We start from the raw sequence: 24328 nt of genomic DNA on the forward strand, positions 1-24328 counted from the left end.
CAGACCTGTCTTTCTATACAATCCGTTCTTGTGTTATTTCTTAAACAATATAGCGATTCTTATTCCCTCTCTATTATCACCACAAAGAGAGAGAAGTAAGTACGTACATATTTCTACAAGCGTTTTGGGAATAAATTGTTATCCGTAAAATATATCAATGTATAAGCTATATATTTCTACAAGTTCTGTAGAATAAATTTTCGCCTACAAAATATATCAATGTATTTTTATAATAGTATTGGTGAATATATTTTTGTCTATAATAAATTATATAAAGTTTAAGTAACTTTCTATTTCTACCAGGTTTGGTGAATAAATAATCATCTGTAAAATATATCCATGTAGCAGTAACTATATGTTTCTTCCTACCACTTATTTTGAATAAATTATCACCTGTAATATCCATAAATGTACAGTCACAGGCAGTAAAAATCAGCACCGACATCCTGATATGCATGCTTCCCTGCAAGGAGGTATGTATACCGACTAACTCTACAGCAATAAGTGGATATTAATAGCAAACTTCCATTGGCAATTTCTATCAACACCGTTGAGTTAGACAACATACATAGCGACTTGCAGGGAAGCAGGTATTTCAGGATATAGGTGTCCCATTATTATTGCCGCTTACTGTACAACTAACTATATATTTCTACTACTTTTGGTGAACAAATTGATAACTCCTTGATTTTAAAACTACAGCATAATTCGGGTAGGGGAGAGGGAGTAGTGAAATTTCCATTCTATGCCATTTGTTAAGACGCAGAATATCTCAGTATGAGAAACTGTTATAAAAATAATACTATCAGAGAAATATTGTCAATAATTTATATTTCCATTACACATCATGACAGTAGACAAATTCATTATACTTCACCCTGGACGCAACAGAATATCTGACGTGTATCTTTAAAGAGATATCTTTTTATCTCAAACAAACACTTGTCACAATTTAATGACACCAACGTCGCACGCGTTGTAATGTTATTCTTTGTTAAAACATCTCCAGTGTCAATTTGCGCGCGCCATGTACATAGCCAAGAATGACATCATGTTCTTTGAAAAGGCTGTTATCATTTGTATCGAGATAAACTGGTGTTCCCCTCTTCACTAACGCTCAACAATTCATGAAGGAAGGAAGGCACAAATTGAGGAGTGGAAGGAGATGGGCGTGAAGATTATTCAACTCTGCATCTTCGACAGACTGGCAGCTAGGGCTTTTGAAGCGCGTCATGAAGGTAGAATCGAGTTATTAATTATGTATAACGTAAGGAGAGAGAGAGACAGACAAGGTAGTCGATTACCTATAAAATTGACCACCTTGTACAATCACCAGCAGAAGTTATCGTAGTTTCATCAAGAGGGAGAATATACAATATTTCCAAGATCCTTGAAGGGTAGGCAACCATGTCTATTTCAGTGTAATTGTGGTTGACTCGCTACAAGGATGTATGGGAGTTATCGCCTGCAGCTATTTTTGATGGTGACTGTACCTTCATTGAGTGTTAGAATGTATGTTTTTGTGACCAACCTCACACACAAACACACAGTTGTTGTCCTAGGAAATATTAATTGAGCAGATTATTAATTTGCATTATTTATTATTCTATGTATTGTATAACAATTCTCATCTTTCAAATTTTTAAATTGTTTTTTTTTAAACTATTTATAATTGCTCGTGCACGACAGGAAACGTTTTAAACTAAATGGAAAGAAACAATATAATAATAGGCCATCTAATAACAAACAAAACAAGGGGTGTAAAGGGTGCTCCTTGCACGTAGTACACCCTGGACTGCAGACTAACGAGGCTCTGGCGACTGGCCCCATGACCAGTATAATTCTGTATCGTAATATGTTTTGTCCTTATTTGTGCTGAGCGCCCTTTTTAGCCTCAGCTTTTAACCAAGGTAAGGATATTTTAGTTTTCAGACACGCTTTTATTTTTGTTATGATAAGGGTCTGGATCCCGTACAGTGAGACGGGTGCAAAATAGCCTCAGTGCTGACGCACCAAAAAAAATAATTAAAAAACAACAAGAAAAGCAACCAAGATGACGCAAAACTCCGAATTACAGGTAGCCATGGACACTCCTAGATTGTAGCATTCAGATCGAATGTCAATGATAACATTACAACCAAGAAGTGTATGTGACTGTATATTCATTACGTTTGACACAAGAGCCGAGTTGGTATTGAAAATGCATTTTTTTTTACTGGGATCTTATGCAACTGCTTTGGCCTTCTATGGAATTCCCTACTGGGATAAGATTTGTTTGGCTGTCTTATTTTCATACGATCTGTATTCATTTTTCTAACGAGTAGGTTACGTGAGAGTCATGAACGTGACGTGAAGTGTTTGGCTCCACCCACACGGGCCAGTTCGAAGCGCAAAGAACTATTGCGCATGTTCTTGAGCATGCGTCTATCTTGGCGAGCGTTTTCGCGCAAGAACCTAGGTCCGCTGACAGGACTCAAGGTTATTACGGGAGCTATAAGGAAGTTCAATAAGTTTCGGTTTGCGCACATCGTGACGTCACGCAACAAATAACGATCGCTGCTTACCAAATCAGTGCGCCGGGATAATGTAAACATGGCAGGAAACATATAAATATGCGCCTCTTCAGTTGAAGAAGAGTTTCACAGCGGAGTTTACGAAGCAGAAGCGTTTGCCGACGATTTATGCACTAATGGTGATCAAATAACACTCCCCCCTCCCTTTCCCCTCATCTACAACGAGGCACCGCTTTCCAACTTTCCGCTACCGAGGGGATGTGGTGGGGGGATGTTTGTATCTGCCGACAGATGAATATGCTGAGTCAACAGAGGGCTCTTCTCTCGGCGGGAATATGCTCGTTTGTTTGTAGCCGAGCGAGATGGGCTGTGGTCGGAGAGGCGTATTGACACACCATTGGCAATTTGATTGTATTCTGGAAGGAAAGACTGCCTGCACGCATGGATATGGCGGGAAAGATAAAAGGGGTTGGAGTAAGCAAGGGGTTGTTTTCAACACGTATCGATTCGTAAACTTGCATCGGACGAGCGAGTCTCGACAGTCACCGAAAAGGCAATCCGCTGGGATAGGCTCGCTGTGTAGGCTTTCCAAAATCAACAATTCGTCTCGGCTGGATTCGGTGTTCAACTAAATCTTCTTTGTCTAATGACCGAGCGGAGTTATCTCATCAAGAAAATGAATGCATCTCTCACTCTTGCAAGGTGATAAGTGATAGTCCACTACTCGTTCATGGTTTGCCAAATGGAACACTCAGATACTGAAGTATTCAGTATTCACATCGCAATGCAATATGTCTGTTGCCTAATTCTACGGCGAAGAGCAAACTTCAATCTTCGATAGCATGTTCGGAAATTGCCTTAGAGTTAGGCAACACAGATATAGCGTTGCAGGAAAGCGAATATTTCAGGATTTAGATGCTCTGTTTTTATTGCGGTTGACTGTACAAAAGGTTTTCACGAGTTTGAGTTTTTGAATGAATTTTCCATGCAGCTTCAGTTGTCCAGTAGACGACGATCCATAATCGGGTTCGAATCCCAGTATTTTAATCAATTTCATCTGACCATTTTAATCTTCACATTTATTCAAAAATGACAGAAAGGCGATAAGAAAATACACATAGAAGTCGAAACCCGAGAGAGGTTGTAGGAATAGCATCCCCACAGAAAACAAGTAAAACTATATAAATGAATCGAGTTTTAGCCTAAATATATATATTTGCACGCACATTTAATATGTCTCCATCACTAGAAAATATCCGCAATCCCTTCACCTTCTGACGTCAGTTTTGTAGTTGTCAATCACATAGACTGCCAGTCTCCCTCCCAAAATCCTACCTGGAGGTGTGGAGTTCTTCAACCGGTAATGGAGTGACGTGTGGTCAACACGTCGAACCCTCAGCCGTTATAGGAGATTTCCGAGACTGGGTTACGCTATCACTCGTAGCTCCCCAATTTCCTCACGATGATGGGTTGCCACCGGTCCTATACACAGGTCGATAACCAAGAGACTGAACCCAGGAAGACTCGAACCCAAGTCCAAAGCGCAGCGCCCTAGACCGCACGGCCAGGTAGGAGGACCACCTTATACATAAGCTACATAATATATTTTCGTCAAAATTAAAAATAAAGCAACATTCAATTCAATGACATCTCGAAGTTGAAACATATCCTTATTGTCGCGTAACACGCCTTTTCTGTACGTGCATATGTGTATGTGTGTTTCAGTGCTTTCTAGGAATAGATTTTGTAAAGTATACAAAGTCATTCCCATTAATATTTCAGCCACCCCGATGGCGCAGTTGTAGCGTCGTAGCCTTGTAATCAAGAGTTCCGGGTTTGATACCCGGTGAAGGCACATAGTGGTTTGGATTCCACTTTAAACTTTAGGTCCAGTCCCGATTACCCTTACTGTGCATAAAGTGGACTTAGAAATCGACCAACCAACCATTTATATTTCAGTGTTGCATCTCCGTAGTAATGCGATACGTAGTGAGGAATCCTTGTTTTGAATCCTCGATGAGATATCAATGCTTTGCGATTTCTCTTCAACCTTTTCAGTGAGTAACCTTAGTAAGTAAAGCAGTCTTCAGATATTTTACAATTTAATATTTTTAAATTTGTAAATCAGCTAAAAATATCTCGACCAAAGTTTGATTGTGGTTGTAATATATTTACTGAACTCTACGGGTATTATACATACAAATATGCATAGCTATAAAAATAAAAAGTGTGTCTGTACATTGCAACATGTCAAAGAGGCATAAAGGGGTGTGGAAGTAGGGACAAACTAATGCAAGGTCGTTTGGGAAAGTGATGTGATCAGCACCAGGCTCCTGAAGACTTTGCTCGCCAAGTTTGCACCCAGAAGCTGTGTAAACTCAAGAGCTGCCCCATGCAGGGACAGTACTTGGAAAATTCGCACAAGAAGACACCCACCTCGAGAATCGAACACTGGCCTTCTGTGTGTGATTGATTGATTTGGTGTTTTTAGTCCACTTTATGCACAGTAAGGCTAATCGGGACTGGAAATACAGTTTAAAGTGGGATCCGAATCACTATGTACCTTCACCAGGTATAGAACCCCTTGATTACAAGGCGACGACGCTACCAGTGTGTGTGTGTGTGTGTGTGTGTGTGTATTCCGATACACACACGTATGTATATGTGGTTCATATATGCGATATGGGCTCTCTTGATTGATTTGAGACTTGCTTCCTACACTTTTATACACAAATAGGCACATCGAGACTGCACCTACAGTTTAAAGTTGGATGTGAACAAAGCGAAGATGTTACCTCTACCCCATCGGGAAGTTTTATTTTGCTTGGCTTATATATTTAAAAAATATATATATATATTATGCAAGAGAAACATACATTTAAATGTATCTGTCCTGATCCAACTAGACGAAAATCTTAACCCCCCCCCCACTTCCACATTAATAGAATCAAGAGAAACCTGAAACTTGCGTTATTGATGAAGTTAGAACAAGAAGAAACAATAAACCATGAGATAAATGGAAATGGTACCTCTCGAAAATATACAACATAAACAAGACAAAATATATCTGTTTCTCGAATTGGCTCTCTTCGGTGTTATTATTAAGTGAAAAGTGTCCGTATTACCATGAAACTGTTTTTTCATGTTTCTTATAATAATGAGGTCAGTATTGTCTTATATCTCGTGTTTCAGATCGTTTCAAATTGTCATTTTCGACTTAGAAACAGTTTTTTTTATTCTTGCAGTACACATTTCCACACCGTAGAAAAAATCTGCTACCTGATTCTTTGTAAGGAGTTCCCAATCGCGCCACGCATGTCGCTGTTGTTCTATTGAGCATGCGCAGATTTGACATGCGCAGGCGGCAGATTTCTTCGACGAAGGTCTACAAAAGCTGGTTTCCCGGTATGACAAGTGTCTTAACAATGGTGGTGACTGTATTGAGAAGTTGTTTATGGTGTAAGGATTCTACTCGTAATAAATTTCTGACAAATATGTCTGCATTTATCTTTAAAAAGCCTTGCTGTTTCTACAGTTGAAACCTTGTTACGTTTAGTGCTTCTTCGTCTAACGTTCGTTTTCAACATAGTTCATGAATACAATTCAAAATTTGACTCCTTTTAAAAGACAGCCTACATTTTTACACTTTTAGTTTCCTTTAGTTTCTAAAATCCGGCAAAATCTTCACGTACCCTGCTTTAGTTTTCAACCACGTTAGCAGAGCCTGCCGGCGTAATGTAAAATTTCAAGTGGGTGTTTCTAATTCTAATGCACTGTCCTTTTCCAATGCTAGGGCGGAGAGGGGGGTTTTGGGGGTGGGGGAACAGACCGAGGGCCTTTGTATGGTGGAGGCAGAGGCAGACTCGGGGTCATGTTATCGTCCCGATGGAACGGCACAAATTTTCGTCACCTCTGGGCGCCAAGCTTGCTTCATTGTGACATACTTGTTATGCAGTCCGCAGAATCCCCACGGCCGGGGAACGAGGGAGGAGGTTTATGGAAATTCTGTACGACACTTCTTTCCCTGTGAGGGCCGTGCGCACTCTAATTTGGTTGGGGGATTCTGCCCTCCCACTCCCGCGCTCTCTAACGATTCTGGGTTTGAGGACATCCAGTGGCAAAAACGGAAAATACAACACCTCACTGCTCGCAAGGAAGTGGTTCGGCCATGTTTATACTTGAGGGGAAAGTGGATTTTGCATACATCACGGTTTAAGACCACTTTTGAAATTGAAAACTAGAAAGTGTTACATAATTATATATTTTTTTTTACATAAGTCGAATTTTCTGGAAGTTGCAAGTCTTCAAGTGTAAAATATATTACAATATACAGTACCGCATATTGGCTAAGTAACTCTGGTCACCAAAGATACAGGTTCGAGTCCAGGCCTAGATAGTGTTGAATGGAGGAACTTTCCTTCCGGGGCGATAGAAAACTTCAAGGGGGATGTCATAGAAATCATCAAATTATAATACTAATAAGAACAATACTAATATATCTATTATATTTTTATATATATAATTGCCCCTTACCTCTGATATGTAAGTAAATTAAATTAAGTATAAATTTGTATAAAACTTCATAAGCACGTCGCCGTTAAGATAGCTGCAAGAAGTTGAAATTTGTTACAACAGTCCGAAGCTTATATTACATCAGCTCTGTCGCTCTACACGTGCCCGTTCTTGAGTTGCCAGTTGTTGAGTTTCAATAAAATATTTTATATATATATTACTAGTTAGCAGTTATCAAAACGAATTCGTTCATTATTTTAACTTTTAATTATGAAGAGGGCTGAATCAGTCCTTATTGTTACGAAAAAATAGAACATTTACGTTCTACGTTCAAGTGAATGTGGTTGAAAAATTTCTTAGCAATTGGCCGAATACTCTTCCAGATTATTGACGTTCCAGGAGAGGGGGTTCTATTTTCGGAAGGGGTCCACCCCCTTTCCTGGCCACCCCCTAAATTAATCACTGTGCCTGGACGGCCCTCACTCACAGGCCCACACCATTCTTATCATTAAAATTCCAGAAACCATCTTGTTATTGAATCATTTCTTCATTTCTTGATTATATATGTGCAGTAATTCACTAATTATAATAATTACAAAAATTATAATTATTCATAAGAAATAATAACCAATTAGTGCACGAGTGTCACACACACACATGTTACCATTCACTAAAACTCACAAAAAATAATTTGTCATTGATGCTTTATTGTTTATGGAGGTGTAGTTGTTTATTAATTATAATAATTACAAGAACCGTCATCATTACCAACCAATTATACACTTTTACTGGCAAAAGAGCGTCTCGAATAACATGCATCCAAAGATGGCGCCTGATAGGCCCACCCAGTGCATTTTGCCTCATACTTATATTACATTTGTGTTTTTATGAACAAAAGTAACAGAAATATTGGGAACATACTGGAGAAAAATGTAGTTTATTTTCAATTTTTTATAAGAATTTTCAGTTGCAAAATCGAAAAAATAGAGGTGGTAGGCCTTTCAGCCCCCTCCCCCTTGGGTAAGCTAGGGTTAAGGTCAGGAACGCGTGTGTGTCTTCCATTGAACCGTGAAATGCACAGGGAATAACTTTACCATTTTGGCGAACCTAAGTCTACAGAAATTAACGTACACAGTTTACACGAACTGGAGTAGGGTGCAAATCGCCAGTGCGTTAACGCACACTTGCAAAGCCAATCAATCAAACAAGCCTGCCATTCCCTTCAGACACCATCAATCTCTCCTCCAGTCGCGGTTAACCCGTCTATGGTAACAGACGGAGTTACAATATGGGCCAATCCAACCATTACAAATACCTTTAATCAATCTTGACTGCCGGGAATAATTGGAACGTATTCGCTGGGTCGGAAAAAAAATCCTTTCCCGGTTTCGAATCAATGTACTCCATAAGCACGCCTTGTAGCTACGGATTCGATCCATTTGTTATCTCGAGTCCCAGAACTATCCTCTGCGTTTAATCTCCCCTCCCCTACCCGACTCTTCCACATCTTACCCTCCATAACACAGACGATCAATCTTTCCCGAGGCACACATTTGATTGGCAGTTCCTCGATTGCACATCGAAATGCTTTCATCATAATATGTTTTGTTCTCCAGTTGCCTTGTTTTCTGGAAGATTTCTCTTGGCAGGTAGAAGATCTTGTGTTCAAATTTTCTATATTGAAGATATATTTTTTTTTTTTTGCGGAATTGTACATTCCTCAAAATTCTCCTAAACAAACTTTCCCGTAATGTCGTATTACGTAAAGGAGAAACGGCGAATTTCATTGGTTACAAATTCGTGAATGCACTGGCCAATCAGATACATTTACACTGTTTTTACTTATTTTTCTCCTTACTTTACGTCTCTTTATGTTAAGGTGAAGATGAGTGCTATAGGTCTTTCTACTGTTACGGCGGCCGATCTTCATGCTGACAATGGAAGTGGGGAGCGTAGATAAGAAACGCAGCAGCAAGTAGAACGAGGCTCACGTAGTACTTACGTCATAACTTTTGACGCCACCTCTGTTGTCTGATTGGTCTGCGGTATAATCCCCGCTCCCTACTTCCCTTGCCAGCATAAGGATCGGCCGCCGTAACAGTAGAAAAGACCTATAGATTAAAAACCTAGAAAATATTATTTAAAATTATTTTAATCTGTCAGATCATCTGTTTATGGTAGTGAAATAATATAACGTCAAGATTCTACTAATCTTTGCTTTGCAATATTTTCGTAACTGGTAAAGTTACAATTTTAATGGGTTGAAAGAACAATCAATTAGTAACCTCTATCTTGAAAACATGGATGTTTCGAAGCACTCAAAAAGTGCCTCCCAGACGGCACAGTGGTAGCGTCGTCGCCTTGTAATCAAGGGGTTCCCGGGTTCGATACCCGGTAGAGGCACGTAGTGGTTCGGATCCCACTTTAAACTGTTGGTCCAGTCCCAAGTAGCCTTACTGTACATAAAGTGGACTTAAAACACCAACTCAATATGTACGAACTCAAAACTCCAAGCACTAAAAAGATTGCTCACTTCTAACACAGCTACTAGTCATATGACTGCGTATAAAAAATAGTTGTCCGAGAAAAAATAATTTATTTCACCACACGCAGGCAATCTTTACGAGCGGTAAGTACAATATTGGAAACATTAGCTTTCTGGAACATTTCAAAGTCACCAGTATTTGAAAGAGACTGATAAATGTATATTGCATAATTTATCCAAAGGTCAAGTGCATTTAAAAAGCACAATGGAGCTTGCACATATCATGATAATTCTGAAAAATCCGTTCGTTATTTATTGCAGGGCAATATACAGGATATTCAAAAATAAAATGGCATTATATTGCGGTTGCTTCGCCCACCATAATTAAATTACATGAGTGTGAATTGCACTTACTGATAGACCAACTCATATACATATATATATTTTCTGTTAAGCCCGTAGTTCATTGTTGAAAGACCAAGGTCAGTGGTCGAAAAACGGCTGCTTCTCAGGTTAAGAAAGCTTTCTGTGTCATGGAATTTCCAAGAGCATAGACCATTGTAACTTCCAAGCCAGACTTTACAAATCACCGGCTAACAGGCAATCCAGCTATGATAGGGCGAACTGATTCTGGGATGTAAAGGAAAGAGCCGTGTAAGACATCAACGTCTGTAGAATGCGTGGCACGGATTCGGAAATCATTTCAAGACAGTTCCCATAATGCAACACGTGAAGCTAGTGCCCAACTGTGATTTCTATCTGTCACAGTTTGTCGAGAACACAATGTATCAACTACCACAGCCCAATGCCAAGACTGGACTCGAAGACCGAATCTGGGCCGCTGTAGCAAACATCGATAAGCATATGTTACAGCGTGCGTAAGGTGAATTCGAGTATAGGCTAAATATATGCCATGTGAACATAAGACATTTGGGACTACAAAACTAACATCCACAGGCATCTTTTTGTTATGTAGATGTTCAATTTTGTCCAATACAAAAGGACATCTGATTTTCAAAAGTGTCAACTTCTCCTTGAATCACCCTGTATTTTAAATATCTTTCAATGACTTCTTCCGTTGAAAACTAACACACCCATACCAGTAACAGGTAAATAAGTGTTACGTTTTGAGAGCATTGAAGCTAAATATAGAGTTTTTCAACTGCCATGGAGCAACCTGTAAAATGTACTCCAGGAAATTGTAATGGCAGAACACTGAAGGTTCGATGTAGTGGAAGTCATCATGAGGTAAGATCGAAGAAGAGGAAGTAGAAGGAGAAAAAAAAACCTCCCTCACTTGTCTGCCTCAAATCTCATGTGGCAAGTTCGAGAATTGAATCAGGGGCTGACGCACGAGGGGAGAATATATTACATAGTTATGAGAGGAGTTTGGGTCCTCCATGGCAAGGAAGCCGTGCGGGATGTGACAGCCTGTTGGCTGGAAATGTACTTGGGTACCTCAACTCTTTGATTATTTGCACCAAGAATAACAGCAAAAACACGTTGATGAAAATCTATATATTTTTTAGGCCTGCTTCTTCTTCTTCCTCCTCGTAACGAATGGCCGTTTTGTGACAACAAAAATTGATCATTCCATCGGCTATAAGGTCGTCCTAAACTTATTTTTCCTTTCGGCTTGTAATGTAATAATTTTCGAGGGAAACGGCTGTCTGGCATCGTCAGAACATATTGATTTATTGATTTCGTCCATTTTATGCACATTAATGCTAATTGGGACTGGACCTAAAGTTTAAAGTGAGATCCGAACCACTATATGCCTGCACCGAGAATCGAACCAGGTACCCTTTGATTACAAGGCGACGAGTTTACCACTGCGCCATCAGCGAGACCTTCTCAGAACATGTTGATTCCGCTATATGTGACATTTTTTAAAAAATTTCTTCCAGCATTGCTTCGACTTCCATTTATTTGGGATTTCCTCGCATCTAATTTTGTCTCGTTAGGTTACTCCACTTAAGGACCACAGATATCTCATTTGTAAACAATTTATTCTAGTTTTATCATGTTGACGAAGAGTTCAACATTCGCTACCATACAGAAGAGCCGTTTTTGAAATTTTGTTATGGTATCTAATTTAATTTTTAAAAAAAAATTGTTTCTCAATTATTATGTTTTAATTTTATTTTTTAAAATTCTATTATACTTTATAAATTTTTCCTCGACATTATTTTAGTGTGAAATATGGCTTTCCAAATATACAAAGTCTGTTGAAATATTATATCGTTTATTACTACTACGTATTTTCAGTCTAGGAATGTTTTACATTTATTGCCGTTGGCTTATCCTCTGAAATTTTCATGTCATAATTTGAAGTTCGAAAACAGACATTTGTTGATCATTTTCACTTGCTTCCATCAATATCTTGTTGTCTGTAAATATTACTGCTTGTAGCATTGTATGTCCGTCAATATATTCCTGCAAGTACACATTGATGAAAATCTATACATTTTAGGATTGCTCGGTGTGACAATTCTCCGCAAAATTCAGATTCCAGGTAAATTTTGGATCTTTTTAGCAATTAATTATCAAACTTTAAATTACGTTGAGAACAACAGTAGAAATAGCACTTCTATATTTACCTATCCTTCTCTGTTCTGTCGCCGTGATTGTGTTTCTTAAGGTTTCTTAGCTTTTCTTAAGTTATCTCTTCCCCTTCGAACAATCTACTACCAGCATTTAATGTTATTTACTGGCCTCTTTTCGATGAGTGTATAAGGGATGATCCATCTTCTATGAAGGAGCTCAAATGTCATCCTCAGTAGCTCCATCTAGGCTATTTTTTAAAAAATTATTTGAACAATTAAAACGCAAGCAATTGGAGAATCACTACAGAGAGGTTAAAAAATATTTAAGTAAATTTTTCCCGTTACGAAACGGTTACTTTTGGCAGGAAACGGTTACGAAACGGTTACTTTTGGCAGGAAACGGTTACGAAACGGTTACTTTTGGCAGGAAACTGTTACGAAACGGTTACTTTTGGCTGGAGACGGTTACGAAGAAAATTTGATGAAGATCTCTGAAAAGATGGAAAATGTATTTAAGTATTGCCGTTCGAAATGGGTTTATGTATGAATAGTTTCATTTCTCTGACAACAGAGAGCGCAGGAATTACTTCAACCATAATTGCAAATGTCTTCAAATATTTCAAATGTATTTACGTATTCTACTTGTACTAATGAGTCACATTTTCCTGTGAGCTAGTTCTCTTGATTTTAAAATATTGAATTGAAACCACTAATATTTTCGCCTATTGTTATTTACAATCGCTGATACAAAGCTTCTTTACATATACGTAAAAATATGTGAATCTCATGAAATCAAGTTACTCTGACTTCCACTATTTTCTTAAATCCCACCGACCAACATGACGTCATCTACGAACCACAGATACCCCAATCGACCTACCTGTATGTGTTTACCTTAATTACAAAGGGTCACTCCGTTGGCATGGGAACCGACGAGAACAGGAGAACAGACGAGAACAAGAAGGCACCATTTCAGAATTGCCACCGCGAGTCCGAAAATAATCGTAGGGCGATAAATTCAAGATGATACCATGGAAAAGCATGGAAAAGCCCCTCCCCCAAGTATCTTCGAAATAATTTCATTATTAAAACACCAATTTCTCTCGTCTCTCTCTCTCTTTCTCTATGACAACTACTCCAGAAAAATGGTATACGATAATTTCACATAAACAAAAGTTACTTTAAATGGGACTAATTGAACACACCAAAGAAAGTGGCTGTCTGATTATGTGGTTGTTACGGGGTATTTAACGTGAGAGTATGTATGACTTTCGTTTGTTGCATATATTTTGTTTATTTTCGAAAAGTTTTTGGTTGGTACTTGAGACGCGATAGAGAACAATTCGAGAGTAGACCTAGAACGAGATGTTCATTAGCAATTCTAGAAAATACCGAGGACGTAACAGGAATTTGCAGCTCTAGAAAAGACCGATACCTCTAGAACCTCTAGACTAGACCGAAAAGACTATCATTAGCAACTCTAGACAATTATCGCAAACGTGACAGGCATTTAAAATTCCAGAGTAGAACGTGATCAAGGCAGAACTTGGCAATTCTAGACAAGACAGAGAACATGAAGGGCGTTTGCAATTCTAGACAAGAGGGAGAACGAGACGGCCATTAGCAATTCGAGACGAGACGAAGAAAGGAATGGTCATTAGCAACTCGAGGAGAGACCAAGAATAACACCAGCTTCTCATTCACGAGATTTGACAAGTCTCCCAAGCCTCATCACATCTCGATACCACAGGTGGTCAGAGTGATGAGCTCACGCTCCATCCTTCCAGCCTTACCCTTGGCCCCTCCTTGGCCAATCCTCCAACTTCGGCACAGCCCTAGAGGAGCTCGTACGACGGTCAGAAATTCGGCGGTCGTGTGATGAGACACCAGAACTCTCCGCAATATGCCCATCAGTGTGCTCGAGGAACGCACCATATTAGGTTCCGGGGAGACGGCTTCCCTCAGCACGTGACCCTTTGGAAGGTTCGGTCCCTCGCGCATCCTTAGGAAATGAACTTAATACCCTCCGAGGGTCGGAACAGGAATTCCCGTCTCTTTTCAAGTCTCGTATTAAAGGCGATGTGGAAATACTCTTCCCCGTTCGGGTCAAACGAGTTTTAAGCACGCTGTCTGGACAACTTGATTTCCGTACTAGCTGCTAAAATAGATGCAAAACTATATTGCTGACTTCTCAAGATATGAATAATTAAGGGGAAGGGATGAAATTGTACCTGTATATTTGCATTCTATGAAACATTTATAGATACTCTTTGCAAAGTTTCTTGTTATTTGTAAAGTTATTTTTAGGATCTGATAGTACAGTAAAACCTCGTTAATCCGGACTTAGCTTACTTCGGACAGGCGCAAAAAAAAAGCAGAATGCTAGGTTTTAAATGTGGCTAGAAGTCAACAAGAGAACTTCCCAAAGAAAAGGCAGTCAACCACTGATGAAATTCTGTTTCCCGCAGACTTTGTACTGTACTGTATAGTGTATTTAGGTCTATGACCTTCAAATACACCATAATAAACGTGTTTTGTTGCTATAAATGCACTTTCTACTGTTCTTTTAGGTTATTTCAGTTAATCCGGACTTTCGTTAAACCGGTCAACTTATCCCCCATTAGTCCGGATCAACTAGGTTTTACTGTATATGAGAATGTGATTTTCTTAGGAATAGTGCAACACACGCGCAATATGCGACATCTTACAGAAAACAGCGTGTCGGCTATTGGTCGACGATTGGTATTTAAACTAGCCAAAGGAGTTCCCTGGCTCCAGTTGTGTTGTGTTCCTTGGGCTCTTTCATCAACTTCATTTAATAATCACTCAACATCACCGTCGTGATTAGCGAAAAGTGACAGTAGAACGACGTGAAATAACAAAAACACAAATACAAATACATACACATATATTACAATCCTATATATATCGTGGAAGGGACAATCTTCCTCCACTGTCGTAGGTGTGCACTGTAAACGTTACTTCACACTAAAGCTAAAGAAAAGGTCGAAATTAATTGTGTTGACGAATCATGTTTCAGTGTTCATATGGGACGGATCAACTTTGTTCTTAAGTCACATTGCCTCATTGTTACTTTTAGACAGTGCAATGGGGTGATTACTTAATATTTAGCATCTGATCATTAGATGCCAAGAGATTGTAGCCTCTTTTGGCATTAAACAGGGCCACCTTTGGTCTTACTTCATGCTGGTAACTAACAATAGTTTGTTTTAGACAGTGAGGTGATCACTTAGCTGCAGATCTCAAGGGAGTATTGCCTTTCAGAATGTAAAAATGTGGTGGTGGGGGTTCATTGTTAGTTTAAACAATGAGGTGATCACTTACTTTTAGCTGTCAATGAAGTATCACATCTTGTGACGATCAAGGGGAGTATAAACCATCAATTTACTTTTATGCATGAAGTACGAGGGGCGCACTATCGCGTTTATTTCAAGAAGTGTACTTGAATTACTAATATACAAATCTCGAATGAAATCCAAGGAGAATTATGAGGAAGTAAAGATAGTATGAATATCATCGGTTTGACAAGGAACAAGCGAGAAGATAATGGAAGTTCAGTGATTATTTATGGAATTACATAGTCAACCTTCTGCTGCAAAGGACTCTACATATTGTGAACGTAATTCTAACAAGATGCATTTTTTATCCTCCACCGGAGGAAAATCAAATTCTCCCGGATCATACTTTTCCCGGGGGAATTCAATATCCCAAAAAAATGTTTTTAGAACAAATTTAGCTCCCAGCTCCTGTGACTGAAGGTCGGGAGCGATCTGCATTAGAATTCCGGAACCTCTCCCCGGGAAATTTAATTCCGGGGAGAAAAAAATAACTCATTCCTGCAAGATTGTGCTCATCATCCGAGCCTTGGACCGGTATTCAGATGCTGGATATAAATCCGCAAGGGCGCAGATGTATAGCATTGCACCTCCGCCGGCGGGTGATATCTGTGGAGAGAGAGAGAGAGAGAGAGAGAGAGAGAGAGAGGCGTTTGGGGAAAGGAGTAAGGGGTTGCACTGACAGCTCCCGATGAAGGCTATTCAAGTTTGTCACGTTCAGCTCTCGCCGTGGCCCATTCTTCGCACCAATTGGATTTGTTCGCCGCCTGACAGCCGGGCCACCAGCACGACTGATTGGGGCGCGGCTGCAGGGGTGGAGACTGTCCAGGGAGGTGAAAAAAAGGGGTGCGCGAGGGTGGATAGGAAAAGGGAACATAATGAGTCCAAGCTTCTGGATATGAATAGCTGTAGAACGAACGTAAGGTTCGCTGGTATTTCGGATATTTACACAAGACTGCCATCATGACAATAGCGGGATAATGACACCTATGAATATATGCGCCTACCTGTAGCCTTGGTGCATTGTTGGGGCGTGGACTCCTACCTCCCCTCTCTCTCTGTGCTTGATGTGAAAGAGGAACAGGTATTGTGTGACGTGTAGGACCGATAATAGGCCGTAGATAAATGAGATGAATTTTAGATAAGGCAATTCTCTCTTTCGGAAATACGCAGGTGAAAATAGCAGCGGTCACTGAATTTAAACCACGCGCCAAAGCGGTTGAAGTTTGCAATAAATATCGTTAGATGTCACTAGCAGAGTATGTCTTTGAAAATGACGAATGCTGTGTTTAATATAGGCCTGAGAGCAACCCCCCGTTGTGAAGAAATGTTAAGAGTTTTTTCCTCAGGTTATCAGTGTAGCCAGTGCTGTAGTCCAAAAATGTTTAGAGGAAATAAGATAAGTTTAGTGAAACGCTTAAGTAGAACCCATTTTCTGACACAGAAATTATCGCACTTCCACCATGTCCAATCATCATTAAGTTTACAATCATTTTTTTTAAAAAAACATAAGGAATATGTACTTCGAAATTACTGATAATTCAAGGAAAGTTATGTTTAAATATTAAAAAAGTTTGAACTCAATTTAAAATGAAACTGCGATTTTGCTCCGTTGGCGCTAATAAGAACATTCGTTTTATTTGCTAGATAGAGACTCTTCACCTAACTGTTACATGGATTGATTGATTGATTGACTTGCTTTATTTTACTTCGCTTCTTGTGCCACTTTTGGCTAATTTGCGAAGATGGGATGAGTGATGATATGATGAAATTGATGAATGGACACTTATAAACATCCATGCCAAGGCCGGGATTCGAACCCGGGACCCCCTGACGTCGTAGCGCGATGTGCTAACCACTCCGCCACGGGGGCCGGCTGATACATGGAGACTAACTAACTAACTCTCTAGTCTTCTTAAACCCGAAGGTTTATGGCTGCAGCAACACAAACCCTCCGTCTGTCTCTATCATGGGCTAGATCAACCAATCTTACCGATGCCCTTTAGTTTCATCTCAACGTTATCCTTCCATTTTCGTCTTAGCCTTCATACCATCAGGTTTCCCAACAAGGATCCTGTAAACTCTTCTTTCCTCTCCCATTCGTGACACATGGCCTGTCCATCTAGGTCTTCTTAATTTAATTATTCAATAATATCTGGACATGGATACAAATTATGGAGTTCTAAATTAATTATGTTACCTTCTCCACTCGCCTGTCTCCTCATCCCTTTTAGATCCAAACATGTTTCTAAGGACATTATTTTCAAACACTCTTAATTTATGTTCCTCTTTACATGGAGATAGAATGCTAAATTGCCGAATGATGTCATTTGGTTTCTATTGGGAGACGGGCAGACATATAGATAAATATATTGAATATTGCAATATACCAGCATCTCACACACTTCGAATTTTATTTTGGTTATTTTAAGTCGCTTTTTTATCTCTTGCATTAATCGCAACGATAAGAATGAACGATCAAATGGATGATGGGACAAGGACAATGATACATCCATGCCCCAGGAAGGTTCGAACCTGCAACTACTGATCAGGAGGAGACAGCCTCTTTCTTTCACACGATGTTTCTGATGTCAACAATAATGCATAGAATTAATTTTCTTCTTAAAAAAACAACAAGAAAACTACTAATGCATTAATTTGAAAAGGAGCCACAGAGTAAGCTTTCTCACTTTAGTCCACGTGGAAGTAAAAAAGAAAGGGGGGAGAAGGATGGTAGCGAAGGAAAAAAAAAAACTGAAGAAAGGACAAGGGAATTTATGGAGAATTTTATCTTTTTTCGTCACACGTGCTTCTCGCTCATCCCTTCTCTTTCTCACCGTTCCCATTAACAGTTTCTGCTACGTCCCCTTCTCTGAAGGATTATAGGATACGCAGAAGCAAGGAGAATGAAATAAAAAGCTATATTGGGATGAGAGGAAAAGAGACAGGGGTGCTTGAACAGAAACAGCATGATAAGGCATTTCTTTAGTCTCTGTCTTCTTTTACGCGTTTTTGTCTTCAGCTTCTGAAAATTTTCTCTCATCCCTTCACATTATCTTCAGTCCAAATATTCACTCTTACACTCTTACACTCGAGAGCCAGGGGCGTGCACATCAAACAATGTGGGGGTTGACAAAGGTTTCACTATATGGACATAGACATTTCTAATTTTTCATGATGATAATACTAAGGTTATTAGTACACCCAGAATTTTTATATAATATCAAAGTACAATATATATAAATATGTATTATCAAAAGGATATGTTGCTAAATATGTAGTATGAAAAGGATATGTAGCTAAATATGTAGTATCAAAGAATATGTAATAATACGTAGTAATCGAGTAGTCAAGTAATTTCAAGAATTCTACTAGATATTTACTTTATTTGAACATATTCAACATAATTTTAAAGTGGTAGCGTCTTCGCCTTCCAATCAAGGGGTCCTGGGTTCGATGCCCGGCGGAGGCACAAGTGGTTCGGATCCCACTTTAAACTGTAGGTCCAGTCCCGATTATCCTTACTGTACATAAAGTGGACTTAAAACACCAAATCAACCAATCAACATAATTTTAAGAACATGCGTTGTTCAAATTAAAATTTGTATCAAATTTATAAACTCAAAAGAGCACAGCAACTATACATATTTAAGAAACTAATTTTGTCAACAATTAATTACATTTCACATCGCAAATTATTGTATAATATGTAAGAGAGTTCTTTGTAACTTTATAATCTGAAAAGAAAGAACAATCGAATATACATAGCTACTTTTGTAGTTTTTGTACAAGGGAACATATTGTGTTACTCGCTACGTACTCTTGTCCACCGATGCCAAGTTCCTAGGTGCTTTGGCTGGACCTACAAGCGAAGTGGAAATATGCAAATGGAAGGGGGGAGGGGAGAAACTCCGCTTCTTTCGATAAATAAGGGTTCTTGTATTATTTTATAATCTTTTTGTCTTCACTGAAGACCAAAATAACCTGTCTCTCGACTTGGCAGTCAATTTTAGGGGACCGTAAGCACTATTCATCTCATTGATTAGAAAATATAAATAACATCACCTAAGCTACAAATTTTCTTCATGTTTCAGAAATCGAAAATATAGGAAACATTTCAAGATATGGAAAAATTACCGAATCATGTTGTTTTATTTAAAGTAAATTAGCAAATAAATATGTAACATAAAACTTATGCAAAATCTTGTCAGTTATATAATTCGTTAACGTTTTCCTGTTCAAGGTATGTATCTAGAAAGGAATAGAATAAGTAATTACATACAAATCCGATTTATAGTTATTAGTATTATTGTTTATAGGGCACTTCAGGACACGAATATGAACCCCCAACTTTTCAGGCACACCCTTGTTGAGTTGAGAGTTATGCTACTTTACTTTCTAAATGGTAGTCTTATTGACCCATACTCTAATCATGCACATATAAGCTGATACACGCATCATTAGTAGGTCGATTTGACCTACCTCAGAGCTTTCTTTGTAGTTTCGTGAAGAAAATGGTCATTCCAAGAGCTGAATTTAAAACTTCAATGACTGATTATATTACATTATTAACTATAGTATTTTTTCTCATATCGTGTGCATTGGATTAGCGTGGGTTGAAAAATCACCAGGTGCTTTTAAATCAATAGGTGTTCACGATCTTCTTCTGCCATCTATGAAAGGAAAATATAAGCTTGATATGTTTAGAATAATTTCATTTTCAATCAAGAGAAGATTACTGAAAAGGTATGTGAAATCTAAATATGTTAGTGATAATGCTTTGTAATACTTTTAACTAGGCTAGGAATGTATAGTTAGAATAAAATCCTTCAAAATTAGTAAAGCTTCATAACTTTTATGCAATTTTCCTGTCTCATAAAAGTAAGTGGTTTGCACTCTGGATGAAGATTTTGATAGCGTATATTTTCATATAACCACAATTGTGTGCGTCATCATGGTTAGAGTCAACGAAACGAAACTAACGAAAACCGGTAAATATCAAAGTTTTCCAGATTTATATCGAAACCCTGTCAACATTTATGTTCCTGAAATCTCTTGTATCTGAAGACCTGATCCAAGTGCTTTGCAGAATACACTGTTTCACTGTTCTTCAGCAAGACTCATCCACTAACTTGTTATATCATAATTAATTATTGTTTTTCTCCAAAATACCAGAGTAAAACAGAATAAAAAATGTTGAGAGACAGAGAGAGCAGTCCAAGTTAACTCCACAACAATCCATATCATCTCTAAATAAATTCCAACCAGACATGATATATTAGTTTGTGGGTTGTTTTAATAATCCTTTGCACAGAACGTTTTGTGTATCGTGTTTTGTCTGCTGAAGGAGCTTGAGTTATATTTTCCCCCGCCACCGTGGCGCTCAGAGCGGGCCCAGAGATAACCTATAAGCTTCCTTTATCCAGAATTCACGGACGCAAAACAGAAACAGCTTTGGGGATGAATAGAAGCTGTTGCACGCGTCTCGCTTCCCTTAGATCCCAATCAACTTAATTACACATGTCAAGAGGCAGGATGATAAATTGAATAATTAGCACGTTGGAGTTAACCTGCGAAAGGGGTATTTCGCAAAAGAGAAATGCCCACGTGTTTAGGATTAGACTGCGACCGAGATAATAGGATATCTCTCTATGTAGCGAGACAGGAAGGATATCGGAGCATAAAGAGCTTGATATCTAATACTCGTCGAGTAGCCGACAAGGGAAGCGAACTGGAAAACATGTTGGATCAGCGTTTACGGCATAACCACGACGTGATAAACGAGTTCTTGCAGGCCTCCGTGGCAGGGAGGTTAGCACATCGCGCAGAGGCGCCGGGTTCGAATCACATCATCCATCACTCATCCTCATCTTCGCGATTAGCCAAAGGTAGAAGCTAAGCAAAAGTGAAACAAACTAAATCAAATCAGCCAATCAACGAGATCCTATCAGCAACAGGAATGTTACACATGCACACGTGTGCGCACGCACCGGCTCGGTGGCAGAGCGCATTCAGTGGTCGACCATTTAACGCGCCACCGAAGCCCACGGGTTCGAATCCCGGCCTAGGCATCAAAATAACACAAACACATACACGCACATTGTATGTATTACATATTTTCTGGCTGTACGCTACGATACATCGTACCAGCACCTTGTTATGGGTGAGAAACTTATAATATTTACTGTCGTTTCTTTTAACGAAATAAATATGTGTGTGTGTAACACGAATGGACGATAATTTATGAAAATATCACAATATTGTGAGTAGTTCTCATGATGAACACAATGACAAGCCAATTTGAACAGTTCCGGAGACATTATCCCCTACGGGTTCAAATTCCGGTCTGGGCAAGGGTGTTGTTTTGTGAATATGCCCTTCATCATTCATCCTGCCGTCGTGGCATTCAAATTCCAGGCTGTGCGCGGGTGTTCATTTTGAGTTTCCTTTCATCAATTTCATCACATCATCGGTCATCCTCATCTTCGCGGTTAGTCAAGAGTGACAGAAAAGCGAATCAATCATCATTCATCATCATAATCAGGATTAGCTTAAAAGGGTGGCAAAACAATAAAAAGGGTTTGGTAACACGATACTATGTAGTACTTTATTTACCATAAACATAGTATCTTCATACTATCTTCACATTGTTCCTTAGTCTGGTTGTAGTAATAAAAGAGAAGGGGAAGTAGACTGATTGATTTGACTTCTCTCTTTTTTTTTTTACTTCGCTTTTCTGCAACTTTTGGCTAATTGCGAAGTTGGAGATGAATTATGATATTCATGAATGGACACTCAGGCCAGGATTCGATCCCGGGACCCCTGGTATCGTAGCTAACCACTCCGTTACGGGATCCGGCATAGGGAGTAGCTTGATACCGCAGAAAGTTTCGAATCAGCATATCCATTCTACATAAACATGATAGGAAAGTAACAGGGACAAAAATATAGGAAAAAAGGTAAACCAAGATGAAAATGTGACGAATAAGCGGGGAAGAGGGGGGAGGGAAGGTAACGTACCTTTTACCGAATCAGCAACTGCGTTTCAAGAGTCCGTGCAGGGTCACTGACTTGGAAAAGAGCCTGACCCTGAGAGACTCTTATTTGTGCCTCGAGGTTTTCCTCATGTCGTATTGATCGGGGTTCAGATTTTTATCTGGGAAGAGCCCCAACTCTGGAGTGGACAATATAGGAACCAGGGAAGGTTCTCTCGTAAATATGAGAGGAAATTTATCAAAAGGAGAGAAGGATGGAACATCCTCGACGTACTACACTCCCTCCCGGCGTGCCTTCATTGTTATCTATTCGTATTCGGAGCACTCCTGCAGGGAAGCCCTTGCCCCCCAAGCCCCTCCTGAAACAACGCGTTTACACTTTTATATTTGTTGAATTTCCTATTCTTCCCGGGAAGCTCGGGGTGTATCCTCCCGCGTCTGGTTTCATCTACGTGCAGGAATGAGTTGGCGTTAAAAGAGTTGCCCATCTGGCTTGAAATATGACCGCGCGGACCTCGGTGAAAACTTTCTCCGGGGACCCCAACGTAAGATATCTATGGGAAGAGTAAACTCCGGGGCTACAAATGATCCCTCTTCTTCCTGGGGGAGTTTTCGGAGGTGCCCTCAGGGAAAAAAGGGTGGGGAGGAATTCTTTGAAAGTTTCTCGTATAATGTAGCATCCCTCTTTTCTTTCATTTTCTCCCCTGATAACATCCCTTGGAACTCTCTCTCTTCCACCCTATAACCTTGAGGGGTTTCTGGGAATACAAACAAGTATACGGGCGAACCACGTAACGGTCAAAATTGAATCCTTGAGTATCCTTATGTGAGGGGAAGAGGATGTTGTGAGGAATGGCGCTTGGTAACCATGAAGAGGACATCTCTCTCTCTATAACGATGACAATATTCATATGAGTACGGCCCATAATCATACTAAGGCAGTATATCTATAGAAGTGGAGACGATTTACATGTCTAGACATTAGAGTTAGCTTGGCTAGTGAAGTGAGCTAGTAGCAAAGATACATGACAAGAGTTTCCAGAACACTAGCTTCATATATTCAAATGTATTTCCATATGCATGGGTGCAGTCATTCATGATGTTCATATCAATACACTAAATCAGGTGAAAGTTATTGGAAACAACACAAGAAAGCCGAAATCCAATATGAAAATGGAAAACATCAATGAAGAGACATGTTTAAAAAACAATGCAGTAGAAAGTTTATGGTTACAATGTGTGTAGTTTCACCGACCACCAATTGGAACCGAGTGATTTTACTCTTGCCGGACAAATTCGCCAGAGAAATAGTGTAATGCGCTCGTTATATTTGACTTCTTGCACGGTTTTGGGTAACAATGGTGGGCAATAAGAAGTATATTTACTTGGGTACTTGATAAATCATTGTGACGCATATCAATCAAGAACTAACACAATTGGGAGTTCAACAATGCAGTAGGAATTGCAATGCGCTAACTATAATTTTTCATTGTTAAAAGGACAAACGAATAATAAAAAATCTTCCAAATCTCAATGATCTACTCCGTTCACCCTCTCCAACATATCCTTTCCAACGATTTATCATCCAAGTTGGGAGACAATGACAGTGTTTTGATGGGAGTTTTTGGCATCTTGAGAGGAGCGGACCTATTCCACTGTTTATGAGGAGGTTTTTGGATGTCCTTTCTTTTATAATGTGTTGTGTTTGTTCCGTGCAGATCCGTTTACACTTTTAACCCTTCTCAAGAGGCTTTTTATACCACGTTTTCTAACTTTCATGTAAGGATTTTAGATAAGGGTTTTCCCCCTTGACATTAAAGGGTGCACAAGAGCCATATGTGCCCACACACCCAAAAATTTTAATTCATCAACAGCAGCATTACCATATTGTCTGTGGAAATCTACCAGAACACAGACAATT

The 24328-nt window shown here is 39.3% G+C and overlaps 1 protein-coding gene across 2 annotated transcripts in view; it reads right to left on the reverse strand.

Annotated features, from left to right (window-relative positions):
* Positions 1-24328, reverse strand: part of bru3 (CUGBP Elav-like family member bruno 3) — a 725341-nt gene that overhangs the window by 415115 nt on the left and 285898 nt on the right. The gene's annotated exons all lie outside the window — the stretch shown is intronic.

This window comes from Lepisma saccharinum, chromosome 9 (genome assembly GCF_977018435.1).
Source record: "Lepisma saccharinum chromosome 9, izLepSacc3.1, whole genome shotgun sequence".
In the NCBI taxonomy this organism is placed as follows: domain Eukaryota; kingdom Metazoa; phylum Arthropoda; class Insecta; order Zygentoma; family Lepismatidae; genus Lepisma; species Lepisma saccharinum.